The 13,751-nt window shown below is 37.1% G+C and overlaps 1 protein-coding gene across 2 annotated transcripts in view; it reads right to left on the reverse strand.

Moving 5' to 3' along the window:
- Dh31-R (Diuretic hormone 31 Receptor) overlaps positions 1-13,751 on the reverse strand; it is a 1,450,252-nt gene that overhangs the window by 1,132,747 nt on the left and 303,754 nt on the right. The window lies entirely within an intron of this gene.

Below are 13,751 nucleotides of genomic sequence, written 5' to 3' on the forward strand. Positions count from 1 at the left end.
ATGGATCAGCTTCCTATATTGCACGCTGTTCATGAAATTTGATAGTAAATTACTTTGTGATTTAAGATGCGGGTTGTTTTTGAACTTCTTACTTGCAGGCTTTTTGTACGGTTATGTGTTATAAGGTCATTTTTATGTTTAGATATATGTAAATTATAGACTACATAAAACATTCATTTTCGTGCACCCTTACGAAGACAAATGATTGCTAAAATTTATGTACGATACTAAATTTAAATTGATAGTGTGGGAACAATAATATTCTTATTGAATTTGGTATTCCCAAGAAACTAGTTCGATTAATTAAAATGTGTCTTAGTGAAACTTACAGCAGAGTCCATATAGGCCAGTTTCTATCTGATGCTTTTCCAATTCACTGCTGACTAAAGCAGGGAGATGCATTGTCACCTCTATTTTTAACTTTGCTCTAGAATATGCCATTAGGAAAGTTCAGGATAACACAGAGGGTTTGGAATTGAACGGGTTACATCAGCTTCTTGTCTATGCGGATGACGTGAATATGTTAGGAGAAAATACACAAACGATTAGGGAAAACACGGAAATTCTACTTGAAGCAAGTAAAGCGATAGGGTTGGAAGTAAATCCCGAAAAGACTAAGTATATGATTATGTCTCGTGACCAGAATATTGTACGAAATGGAAATATAAAAATTGGAGATTTATCCTTCGAAGAGGTGGAAAAATTCAAATATCTTGGAGCAACAGTAACAAATATAAATGACACTCAGGAGGAAATTAAACGCAGAATAAATATGGGAAATGCGTGTTATTATTCGGTTGAGAAGCTCTTATCATCTAGTCTGCTGTCAAAAAATCTGAAAGTTAGAATTTATAAAACAGTTATATTACCGGTTGTTCTATATAGTTGTGAAGCTTGGACTCTCACTTTTAGAGAGGAACAGAGATTAAGGGTGTTTGAGAATAAGGTTCTTAGGAAAATATTTGGGGCTAAGCGGGATGAAGTTACAGGAGAATGGAGAAAGTTACACAACGCAGAGCTGCACGCATTGTATTCTTCACCTGACATAATTAGGAACATTAAATCCAGACGCTTGAGATGGGCAGGGCATGAAGCACGTATGGGCGAATCCAGAAATGCATATAGAGTGTTAGTTGGGAGGCCGGCGGGAAAAAGACCTTTAGGGAGGCCGAGACGTAGATGGGAAGATAATATTAAAATGGATTTGAGGGAGGTGGGATATGATGATAGAGACTGGATTAATCTTGCTCAGGATAGGGATCAATGACGGGCTTATGTGAGGGCGGCAATGAACCTCCGGGTTCCTTAAAAGCCAATAAGTAAGTAAGTGTGGGAACAATGTGTGTCATTTGTAATGGTTGGTAGATTTTTTGTCACCGATGTTTTGCGCATTCTGAAGACCTACCGTGTTCCATTCCTTTTCTTTCTCGTCTTTTGTTATATTCATGATATGCACTGCAGTTTCGAGATATGTTTGCAGTCTCGATCGAAAAGTGAGTTCAGAGAGATATCTGTCCACATAACACGGGACTTAGGGGAAATCCCCGAAAAAACCTCAACTAGGTAAAATGTCCCAACCAAGATTTGAACCCGGGCGCGCTAGTTTCATGATCAGACATGTTAATCGTTGCTCCACAGTGGTTGACGTTACCTTATTGCAAATGTTAGGCTCTACACACTGGTCCAATTCTAAACTGTAATTCCTATTAGTTTAGTAATAATAGACCTACAGGCTACTTCTGAGTCCAAACACTTGCCTCTTCATTATCTTCTATGGCAGTGATGTCAAAGCAAGCGCATTTTTCTGACCTTGACGTCGTGCGCGGGCATTAAGCGCTAGGTATGCTAGGGGGAATAAGCAGCCTGTTGGATTAAGAAAACAGTGGTGCACAAACTTCAAACGGAACGTGAAATTTTATGTCGTTAATTTTATGTGGCTTCTTTCTGTTTGTTATTTTCTATATTGTCTGTAAAACAAAAGTACTAACACATCTTTCTTAGCCTAATATTGCAGTTGTGTTTTAAACGTTAATAACATAATAAAGAGTAAAGAAGGAATATTCACACAAATTCCATAATAACTACTACTATACTGTACTAAGTGAATTAAACACATCATTCATAAAGAAGTGTTATCCCAAAGAAAGACACTGAATATGACATGATAAGTTGAAATTGATATTGATGGTATCTTTAGCCTTATAAAAGTAATCAAAACAATATTATAGTACAAAGCAAAGTTACCTAGGTATATGTTTTAACTGTAACTAATATTAAATAATAAAACTCTTATCGTACTATGCTTGTAGGTGATATTGGTGCGCAAGTTTCTGTTATCAGAATATTAAATTATCTCGGAATCTGCTGAAGCTATAGAGCTGAGTTTTACCAACACATAGGCACATATCTTTTGTTTGTGATGTAACATTATTTGCTTTGTTAATTCATTTCCTTACAAACATTTTCCATGCGAATATTTTCAAACATTTTAATACACTATCTTCAGTAATACGTATTTACGTTATATTAGATTTACGAAAACATTTTTTTTCAGTACCTGTAAGGCTACTAAACAAATATATCTGATAATTTCACTTTTCTGTAAAAAAAAAGTTGAGAAAATATTACTTTTGAATAAAAATCAAACTTGTGAAAAATGAACATTCAAATTTAAAACTTACATTCTTATAATGCACTTATACTTCTCAGACAAATCTAAAAATTAACATGGATACAGTTTTAATAAGTTCTCTTCCCTTTATCCATTGAATCAGTGCTGGCCATCCCTGTATATAGCTCGACCAAACGGCATATAAAGTGTGTCCACTATGAACCTGACACATTTCATTTGGCTGCCAAAAATCAATGAATGGAAATAAGTTGGTAACATGCATTGCAGTATGTAGAGAAACTGTGGAAATTTCGTTGGTTATTTTCAAAAACCCGCGCGAGAGGTTTTACGTGGCGCTGCGGTAGCTTAAGTCAAAATGGCGACAGCGCAAGAGCGAGCACAAGCGATCTGGTGGTGTGCTGAAACAAATTCGGTGATTCAAGTGCAACGCAACTTTCGGCGCGTGTTCCAGAAGGGCCCACCATCACGGAACACCATTAAGACATGGAAACAGCAACGGGAAGTGTGGTGAAATTGCATGGTGGCGGTAATGTGCACGTGTCAGAGGAGCGTGTAGCAGCAGTGAGACAGGCGTATGAACGAAGTCCACGCAAGTAAAATTAAATGTGTGGTGCGGATTGATACACAATTTGATCATCGGCCCCTTTTTCTTTGCAGAACAAACATTTACGCGCAATGCCTACCTCGACATGTTGGATCAATTTGTTGTGCCTTAGTTAATGCATTTGCAGCCGAACGTCATCTTTCAACAGGACGGCGCCCCACCACATTGGAGCCTGATCGTTCAAGAATTTCTCGACACACAATTTCCCGGTCGCTGGATTGGGCGTGATGGACCGACAAGATGGCCACCTCGATCACCGGATATTATCCCTCTTGTGGGGATATGTCAAGAACAAAGTGTATACAGGCCACAAAATTCGTGATCATCGACAGCTACGCGGCCGCATAAGAGATGCCGTCAATTCCGTTACGTCCGAGATGCTTCAGAAGACCTGGCAGGAAATTGAATTCAGGCTAGATGTTCTTCGTGCAACGAGAGGATCTCATGTTGAGGTGTACTGATTTTTTTAATAAAACTTGGTGAGTTACTCTTGATATTGCATGCATTCTTTTCTTTTTACCCCAAGCAGTATGAATTATACAGCAATTTCAAGTGTGTCAGGTTCATGGTGGACACCCTGTACTACCTCTTTCGTCTGTCTCTTTTCTTTCCGCTGTAAAACGCTCAGGCTCTCCTGGGCTCTAAAGCGCGCGCTTGCTCCTATGGGCATCAGTTGACATCACTGTTCTATGGCCTGGAGACCCAGTAGGCCTAGCTATGGTGAAAACTCTTTAATCCAAACTGATTTGGCTGGTAATAAACATATTTGAAAGAAACTACTTATTTCCATCGAAAACTCAGATTTAATTACCGGTTTTTATCCATCTGATTAATGTTTTTTATTAGTTTAATACTATAATAGTCCTCAAAGTTGAAAGTTAGCTACGCGGATTTCCCAAAGTAGAATTTATATAAAAAAACTTGGAGGTTATTCAGTAGACAACGTCTAGATCTGTAGACGCATCCAGTGAATTGCTTGTGGGATTTACGGAGGATAAAGTGACACGGACGTAGATCTTCTCAGAATATTCCTGTTTTCTCGCCCACTGGATTCATCTATCACTGTTGCAACGAGAAGCGACAGCATCCGACATCATCTGTTCTTTATCTCTCGTCCGACAGTCGTCTGCTTTAGGAGTGGAGAGATAACAAAGACGTGTTCTTGCACAATCTTAAGATAATCTGCAAAATTTGTGATTTATTGGTAGAAATAAAATGTGGAAATATGAAACCTCATATTCCACATCTTTATAACACGTACAACCCCTTGCTAACATACCATTTTCAGTAAATTAATTTTCTCATACATCGTTCTACGAGAAAATAAAGCTGGCGTTGCCAATCAATAACATAATATGCTTGGAGATCTTGTTCGGATTTCATATCTGGCCAAGGTCTTGACTTCAAATTATAATATAGTAAAATTACGTTCTATTAGTTTTTTTTTTCAATCTCTTCGGTTTCTTTCATATTCCATTTCTTTCAGTTCAACCCTATTCTGTTACTTTCAATTCAGTCCTACTAATTTCTTTCGATTCAATCCTACTCGGTTTTCTTCAATTCGATCCTATTCGGTTTCTTTCAACCCAATCCTGTTCGATTTCTTATTAAATCTTATTATTTTACGAGTACTTTAATTTAATCTTATTAATATTTGAGGAGAAAAATTCGCTCCGGCGCCGGGGATCGAACCCGGGTCCTTGGTTCTACGTACCAAGCGCTCTGACCACTGAGCTACGCCGAATTCAATCCTCAGCACCGGATCGAATTCTCCTCCTTCAGTGTTTCCCTTTGTGGCCTGACTCCAAGTTGGCATATATGTTGACGTGTATCCAATGTCAACTGCCATTATACTAGGAGCGCACTCAGCTGAGTGACTTGTTGGCCGGGATTCCGCAGTTATTATGCACTGCTAGCTGAGAGAATATTATAGATTTATTAATTTGTCCTACAGAATATTCTCTGTAATATTGACACTTAATATTTGAGGAGAAAAAATTCGCTCCGGCGTCGGGGATGGAACCCGTGTCCTCATATGTATGTATGTATGTATGTATGTATATATATGAGGAACCGGGTACGATCCCCGGCGCCGGAGCGAATTTTTTCTCCTCAAATATTAAGTGTCAATATTACAGAGAATATCCTGTAGGACAAACTAATAAATCTATTATATATATGGCCAGCAATGATTCAATAGATAAAGGGAAGAGAACTTGTTAAAACTGTATCTATATGTTAATTTTTAGATTTGTCTGAGAACTATAAGTGCATTATAAGAATGCAAGTTTTAATTTTAATCCACATTTTTCACGATTTTCCTTTCTATTCAAAACCAGTATTTTCTCAATATTTTACAGAAAGGTGAAATTTTCAGATATGTTTATTTAGTAGCCTTACAGGTACTGAAACAATGTTTTGAAAATATTCGCATGGAGAATGTTTGTAAGAAAATGAATTAACAAAGGAACTACTGTTACATAATAAACAAAAGATACGTGCCTATGTGTTGTAAAAACGTCAGATATATAGCTTCAACAGATTTCGAGAAAATAATTTAATATTCTGATGATAGGAAGTTGCGCACCAATATCACCTTAAAAGCATAATGCGATAAGGGTTTTGTTATGTAATATTAGTTACACTTGAAACATATACCTAGGTAACTTTGCTTTGTACTGTAATATTGTTTTGATTAGTTTATTGATTACTTTTATAAGACTAAAGATACAATCAATATCAATTCCAACGTACCATATCATACTCAATCTCTTTCTTTGGGATATCACTTCCTTTATGAATGATGTTTCATTTACTTAATATAGTATAGTTTTACTACTATGAAATTTATGTGAATATTCCTTCTTAACTCTTCATTATGTTATTAACTGCAATATTAAGAAACTGGTGTTAGTACTTTGTTTTACAGACATTATAGATAATATCAAACAGCAAATAGCCATATAAAGTAACGACATAAAATTTCACGTTCTGTTTGAAGTTTGTACACCACTGTTGGTCAGAAAAATGCGCTTGCTTTGACATTACAGGAGTAGGGTATTCTACTCGATGGGATCGTTACAAACAGCTAAATTTTCTTGTTTTGTGTACGTCATCTGAAGACAAAAATACTGAAAATTTTCTAAACGTTATGATTTCCTTTTTTTTCATTACCAGCAATGGAAAGAGAACTGTTTTGATAATTAAAGAAATGCTGACTTTAGACACAAAATACTACATTATTTCATTATTTTTGTCGCAGAAAGTTTAGTGGTAATAAAATAAAATATTGTGACTCGTTGGTTTTTTTGTACCGTTGCATCTTTCGTGCTGTGTGACGTGAATTGTTTCAAAAAGTGCAGCTTTGTGTAGCTGTACCTTCTACTTGTTATCTGCTACACCACGTTCCATTCATTGCCGTATCTGCAGGAAGCAGAAGTTTCCGACTGCAAAACAATTGGACCGATAAGATAACTTTAGCTGTGGGTTTTGATATTCTTGGTGCTAACAAAATGCGACGCTGTTTCAAGGTGGCATGAGTGGACCGACCTATTTGATGCTGATGTCTTTGTTCAAATTTCTCGTTGCTACCGGCATTCCTTGTCCACCATTTCGACAAAGTTGGAGTAACTTCGATCGTGGACCGCCTCGAGGTGCAGGGATGTTTATTCTCCAGCGGTAATAACGTGCTAACGTCTGTGCTTGCTTCCTTACTTACTTACATACATACTTACATACTTACTTACTTACATACTTACTTACTTACATACTTACATAATCACTTACTTACATACTTACTTACATACTCACTTACTTACATACTTACTTACTTACATACTCACTTACTTACTTACATACTTACTTACATACTCACTCACTTACTTACTTACATACTCACTTACTTACTTACATACTCACTTACTTACATACTTACTTACTTACATACTTACTCACTTACTTACATACTTACTTACTTACTTACATACTTACATAATCACTTACTTACATACTCACTTACATACTTACTTACATACTTACTTACATACTCACTCACTTACTTACATACTTACATACTCACTTACTTACTTACATACTTACTTACATATGTACTTACTTACATACTCACTTACTTACTTACATACTTACTTACATACTTACTCACTTACTTACATACTTACTTACAGACTTACTTACATACTTACATACTCACTTACTTACATACTTACTTACATACATACTTACTTACTTATTTACATACTTACTTACTTACATACTTACTTACTTACATACTTACTTACATACTTACATACTTACTTACTTACATACTTACTTACTTACATACGTACTTACTTACATACTTACTTACATAATCACTTACGTACATACTTACTTACATACTCACTTACTTACATACTTACTTACATACTCACTTACATACTCACTCACTTACTTACATACTTACTTACTTACATACTTACTTACTTACATACTCACTTACTTACATACTCACTTACTTACTTACATACTTACTTACATACTCACTCACTTACTTACTTACTTACATACTCACTTACTTACTTACATACTTACTTACATACTCACTTACTTACATACTCACTTACATACTTACATACTCACTTACTTATATACTTACTTACATACTTACTTACATACTTACTTACTTACATACTCACTTACATACTTACATACTCACTTACTTACATACTTACTTACTTACTTACTTACTTACATACATACTTACTTACATACTTACATACTCACTTACATACTTACTTACTTACTTACATACATACTTACTTACTTACTTACTTACTTACTTACTTACTTACTTACTGACTTTTAAGGAACCCGGAGCTTCATTGCCGCCCTCACATAAGCCCGCCATTGGTCCCTATCCTGAGCAAGATTAATCCATTCTCTATCATCATATCCCACCTCCCTCAAATCCATTTTAATATTATCTTCCCATCTACGTCTCGGCCTCCCTAAAGGTCTTTTTCCCTCCGGCCTCCCAACTAACAATCTATATGCATTTCTGGATTCGCCCATACGTGCTACATGCCCAGCCCATCTCAAACGTCTGGATTTAATGTTCCTAATTATGTCAGGTGAAGAATACAATGCGTGCAGTTCTGTGTTGTGTAACTTTCTCCATTCTCCTGTAACTTCATCCCTCTTAGCCCCAAATATTTTCCTAAGCACCTTATTCTCAAACACCAATGTCTGTGCTAGGATTGTGAAAAGAAACTTGATAGGAAATCAACATTTTTTTTCTGCGTATTTAAACTTAAATTTAAAGAAGGAAAGCTTGAAGACTCACAATTGTTTGTATTCAGAAGAATTCTTCGTTTAGAAATGTTAAACATAGACTATGCAAGAACAATAGATTTACTGAGAAACGAGGAGGGGAAATGGAATGGAGAAAAGTATATGAAATGGATGAAATTACCTGAACATGATTTCAGTTACGTAAGTTGATGTAGGACAAGAAATCCCTGAGTAAAGCTCAATCACAATTAAAAGATAACGTAAGCGTTAACTTAAGAATATAAACGTTACGGTAAAATCAAGAAGTCATACCATCATTCACGATGGGAACATAAACATAGCAGCAAACATACTTGGTAACCATGGAAACATAACAACGACGCCATTTCCTCATATTCTGTCCTATACTTCAGCGCTCCACGATTGTGTTCTGTTTGCAAATCACGTAAGCATAAGCATGAAAGTTTGGAGTTTGCAAACTTTCATGTTAACGTCTTACGGTAATGTTTATGTCAATGCTTATGTGAATCATTGTGAATGATCCCATTTGGTAGTCTGGGCGCAAACTTCTGTGTTTATGTTAAGGTTATGTTTAATTTTCATTGTGAATGGGCCTTAAGGGTGAGAGCAGTAGCTTTGCTCTCTTCTATACGTCAGCCTATAACGGAGGCGATTCGGATTCACTTCTCGGTCAGACCTGGCACTTTTAATAGATGTCACCGGCGTAGTTCAATGTGTAGGCGCGTTTGTCTGCTGATTGAGAGCTGTATTCTGGAGTGGGTTCGATTCTGACTTGGGCTGATTATATTATTGAGGGTTTGCCGAGGATTTCTCCACTGTGAGGCGAGTTTCAGGTAATTTGCGGCGAATCCTCGGCCTCATCTCGCTAAATATTGTTTCGCTATCACTAATTTTGTCGACGCTAAATAATTAATGTATACTTCAAGGAGACTAACTACCCTTTACCGCCAATGCGCCAATATTATGAGTACATGTTCATCAGCATCATAGGTGATATTATTACCAGAAAATTTGTTATAATTCAGTCATATGACTTATCATTTAATGTAATCTACATTCGTTGTAAACGTTTTCGCCTTAAAACCGACATCTTCAGACAAAAAAGAATTTGGATATCATATGAAATATTGCATGAGTGTTCTTAGTGACGCACACACATATATATATATAGGCCTATACAGGATGTAAAAGTACCTCACCGACAAACTGATAGCGATGATAGGCCATGCAGAGAGGATCATTGTTTGTTCAGGAACATATACTCCCAAACACGTCGTTTATGGGCGTTAAGTCACCAATCCATTTGGACGGTATTGAGGGAATACAACCTAGTACACGTGTACCACCTTCAGAAGTGCAGGCAGTAGGACCACAGGATTTTGTACCTCGTATGCAATTTGTACTGTGGTTCCTGCATTAGAGTGTTAATGATGCTACCTTCCCGACATAGGTCTTATTCTCAGATGAGGCCTATTTCATGCATGTCGGATACTTCAATAGTAGGAATAGTCACATCTGGGATTATAATAACCCACATACAATTGCTGTTCGAAATCACCAGCACAGGTTTTTCCTTCAACATCTGGGCTGGAGTTGTTAGTACACATCTGCTGGACCTGTAATTCTGCCAGCAAGATGAACTGGGGGAGGTTATCTACAGTTCCTGCAGACCACACTTCTGGACCTGCTGGGCATTGTACCGCTTGCTGTGCGCCGCAAGATGGAGCCTCAGCAGACTTCAGTGTCGACGCAAGAGCATAACTAACTGTCGACTATGGGGAAAATTGGATTGGACGAGCAGGACCTGTTGCGTGGCCAGCGCGTTCGCCCGATTTAACGTGGTGTGTAAGAGTATGGTCTACGTAACTCCAGTTGCCACCAGAGCTCAGCTGATTAACAACGTGAAACAGAATCTTGCCATTCTCGATAGAGTTAGGCGATCGTTGCTGCGACGATATGAAGCATTTAATGACGCACAGGGCCGACTATTTGAACACCTATTGCGAGAACATGCCTTTCAATAAATGGTATTTCTGTACAATTGCTTGTATTCTGTTCCGAACCTTATGGGCGAGTACCTTCTCCTGCGTATAACCCATGAACGAAGTGTTTGTGAGTATATGTTCCTTAACAAAAAATGATCCTCTCTGCATGGCTTATCATTCCTATAAGTTTGTCGGTGAGGTTCTGTTACACCCTACATATATAGTGTGTGTGCAGATTTTTTAATAATAATATTAGAATTGACTTATCTCATCCTTCAAAGTGAATTGTAAAATCATAGACGATGCTCAATGTGATTTTTATTCACTGTAACGCAATATTCTGCCCTACGTCTTAGGGACTTCATTTTGTTACCCTTCTGTTTACTGCGTTTCCGATATGATAACGCAGGCCAATTCCAAAAAATAAACAAGCGAAGAGCTTACATTAGAAGATATGCTGTTTTCACAATACCAATTTCAAAGCTTTTGTTTCGTACAAAATTTAATTTTATTATCCATGCTTATTAGAATTTTGTTGTTATTTTAATGAATAATGCCACTACTTAGTACATTGAATGTTTTTTAGTGAAAATCACTTTGAGCATCTCCGATGATGATGATGATGATGATGATGACGACCTATATCTCGGAAGATATTCATTTTAGGAACCGCGTTTATTAGACTTTTTATAAATGGACTACTATGACTACTCAAAATATTGAACTTTTTTAATATCATGCATGCAGTTAATTTATCCAGAGTTTTTATTAAACATCGAAAGCTGAGAGAGTCGTATCTGAAATTTACGGGACTATCTCCCTAATTCCTGATTGAAGAAGGATCCAGAAAAGGAAACAGTGGTGATCATTTCCAATTTTGGCGAGTGGAAATCGAACTGTGGTATCATTTTAAAGCTCTGAAAAACTACAGCAAGAACTTAAAATTTCGAGGATGCCACGAAAATGACTTAAGAATGTTAGGGTAAAATCTATTCCATTTATGTAGTCGTATTTTAAGTTTGTTTACACTTAGTACTTCCTCACCTGCCACTGATATCCAATTAAGATGTATACAACTACAGGGTGTAAAGGATATAAACTGCCAAAAAGTACTGGTGATAGAGCATAAATCACTGAACAAAGAAAGTCTAATAAAAATTGTACTGTAAATTTTGTGCTTTCCCTAGAAAATAATGCCACCTGAGAGTGTAAAGTTTTTGGAAATGGTAGTAAACAGTCTTTATTTACTTCCGTCCACCACGTACATTGCAACTGTGGTGATACACTTGTTTACAAATCAGGGTACTCTGTTGTGATGATGTTAGCGTGTGTTGGACGGAAGGTCATTGACAATGACGTTCACATTTACTCGAACAGCAATATTAAACTACTATCAATCCTAAAAACATGTTATTTTAGGAATTAAAAACAAAACTAGAAGAAGAAAACAAAATTTCACTACACATCACGTTTAGTAGACCGAAATGTACAGTCTGTACAGTTTTGGCAGTTTATCGTTTACATCCTGTACACAAATACGAGCAGTAACGTGCTTCTACAGCTACGAAATATTGGCATACATCGCAAACCAGTTATAATTGTGTAACAACTACTCCAGCATCAGCACCACTGAAAAGCAGAATATAAAGAACAGACGAGTCGACTCACACTGGGGGTGGAGGTAAAAGACGCAATTTTCGGTGTCAGTAAGACTAAGAAACGAGACGGCATTAATGGAATACGTGAAGAAACTAACAGGGACTTTACTCTTGCCTAAAATGTGATGTAAGTGTTAAAGTACAGTGTAGAATTTTGACCCATTATTGCATATTTTACAGCGCAAAGCTTGGGCATTAAGAGTTACGTGACAGACCGTTTACACGACTTAAGTGTCGCACTTAGCAGACGGTCGGAATCACGTACGTGCAGCTCGACGTGCTTGTGTCAGCTGGAAGTTGAATTTCCTTCGCCGATGTGCATCTGTTTGCTGCATCACGCCTCACTGACCTCAATCGAACGTTCCGGGGATTGTACTCGTTGGTCCGTTAGTGTTTTAACAAGGCCGTATGGAAACAATAATACGTAACACAGCTCTTCAAACAATGTTGCTGCAGAAACTGGACCCCAGAGGGAACGGCTGGCCAAAAGTATACTATTCAAACAACGTGAAGAACTTTCGTTCGTTTATTTAAGGCAGAAAGACAGTTTCAAAGAAAGCACAAAGACAGAAAAATGAATTTAATGACTACGATTGGAATACGTATGATGAAAACGAGAGCTTGATTTTACAAAAAAAATAAACAGAACGACGTAAATAGTTCATTCTTTCTCCTTACAGAAATCGTTATGATCAGGCTTCGAGACTTCGGATCCGATACAGTAGTTCAGTGGGAAATCCGCATAACGGCGTACTGAGTATAGTGGTAAAGCGTACAGTGGGTGGGGGTACTGTAGAATGAATGCCAACAAATACGCAAAGGAAAACGCTCCGGATTTGAAGGTTCTGACGAATAATTATTTGGTTTTCATACAAGCCTATTTTCAAACTGTGTCTGAAACTATTACACGGTTAGAAAAGTCAGAGCAAGAGATGCCGGAAGCCCTCAAATTAATTGAGGAAATGACGCAGAGAATTAATAAGACACCAAGTAGACCGGTTACTGAACGTGTAAAACAGAAGTGGAAATCAATTTTATGTAAAAATAACGGATATGGAGCATTGTGTAATATAAACAGCAACTTAGTGGACATAGAGTCACCTGAGAATAAAGGACTGTCTCTTAGAGACTGCAATGACGTTAGGTTTTTTCGTTTTGCTCCTATCACGTCATGCGACGTAGAGCGGAGTTTTTCACAGTACAAACTGTGTTTGGCAGATAACCGAAAAAGGTATACGTTTGAGACACTGAAAATGTATCTTGTATCGTAGTACATTGCAATTCGGTACTGTAACTGAACTTCCTAAAGACGACCAATAGGATAAATGAAGAAATTAAAATTGCTACATGTTTATTTCCACCATTAACACTGTGTATAATTAAACAGAAATGCTTATAAAAGACAGGAGAATAAAAGTTTTTCATATTCTTTTGACATTGTCATTGTGTATATACTTTCAGAATGTACATATGTGTGTGTTTCCCCATACTACCGTACTCTATTCTAAACAGCAACGTTGTTACCTGAACACATCTCTACCTTTCACTACCTGCAGCGAGTC

The sequence above is a fragment of the Periplaneta americana genome, chromosome 13 (genome assembly GCF_040183065.1).
Source record: "Periplaneta americana isolate PAMFEO1 chromosome 13, P.americana_PAMFEO1_priV1, whole genome shotgun sequence".
NCBI lineage: Eukaryota > Metazoa > Arthropoda > Insecta > Blattodea > Blattidae > Periplaneta > Periplaneta americana.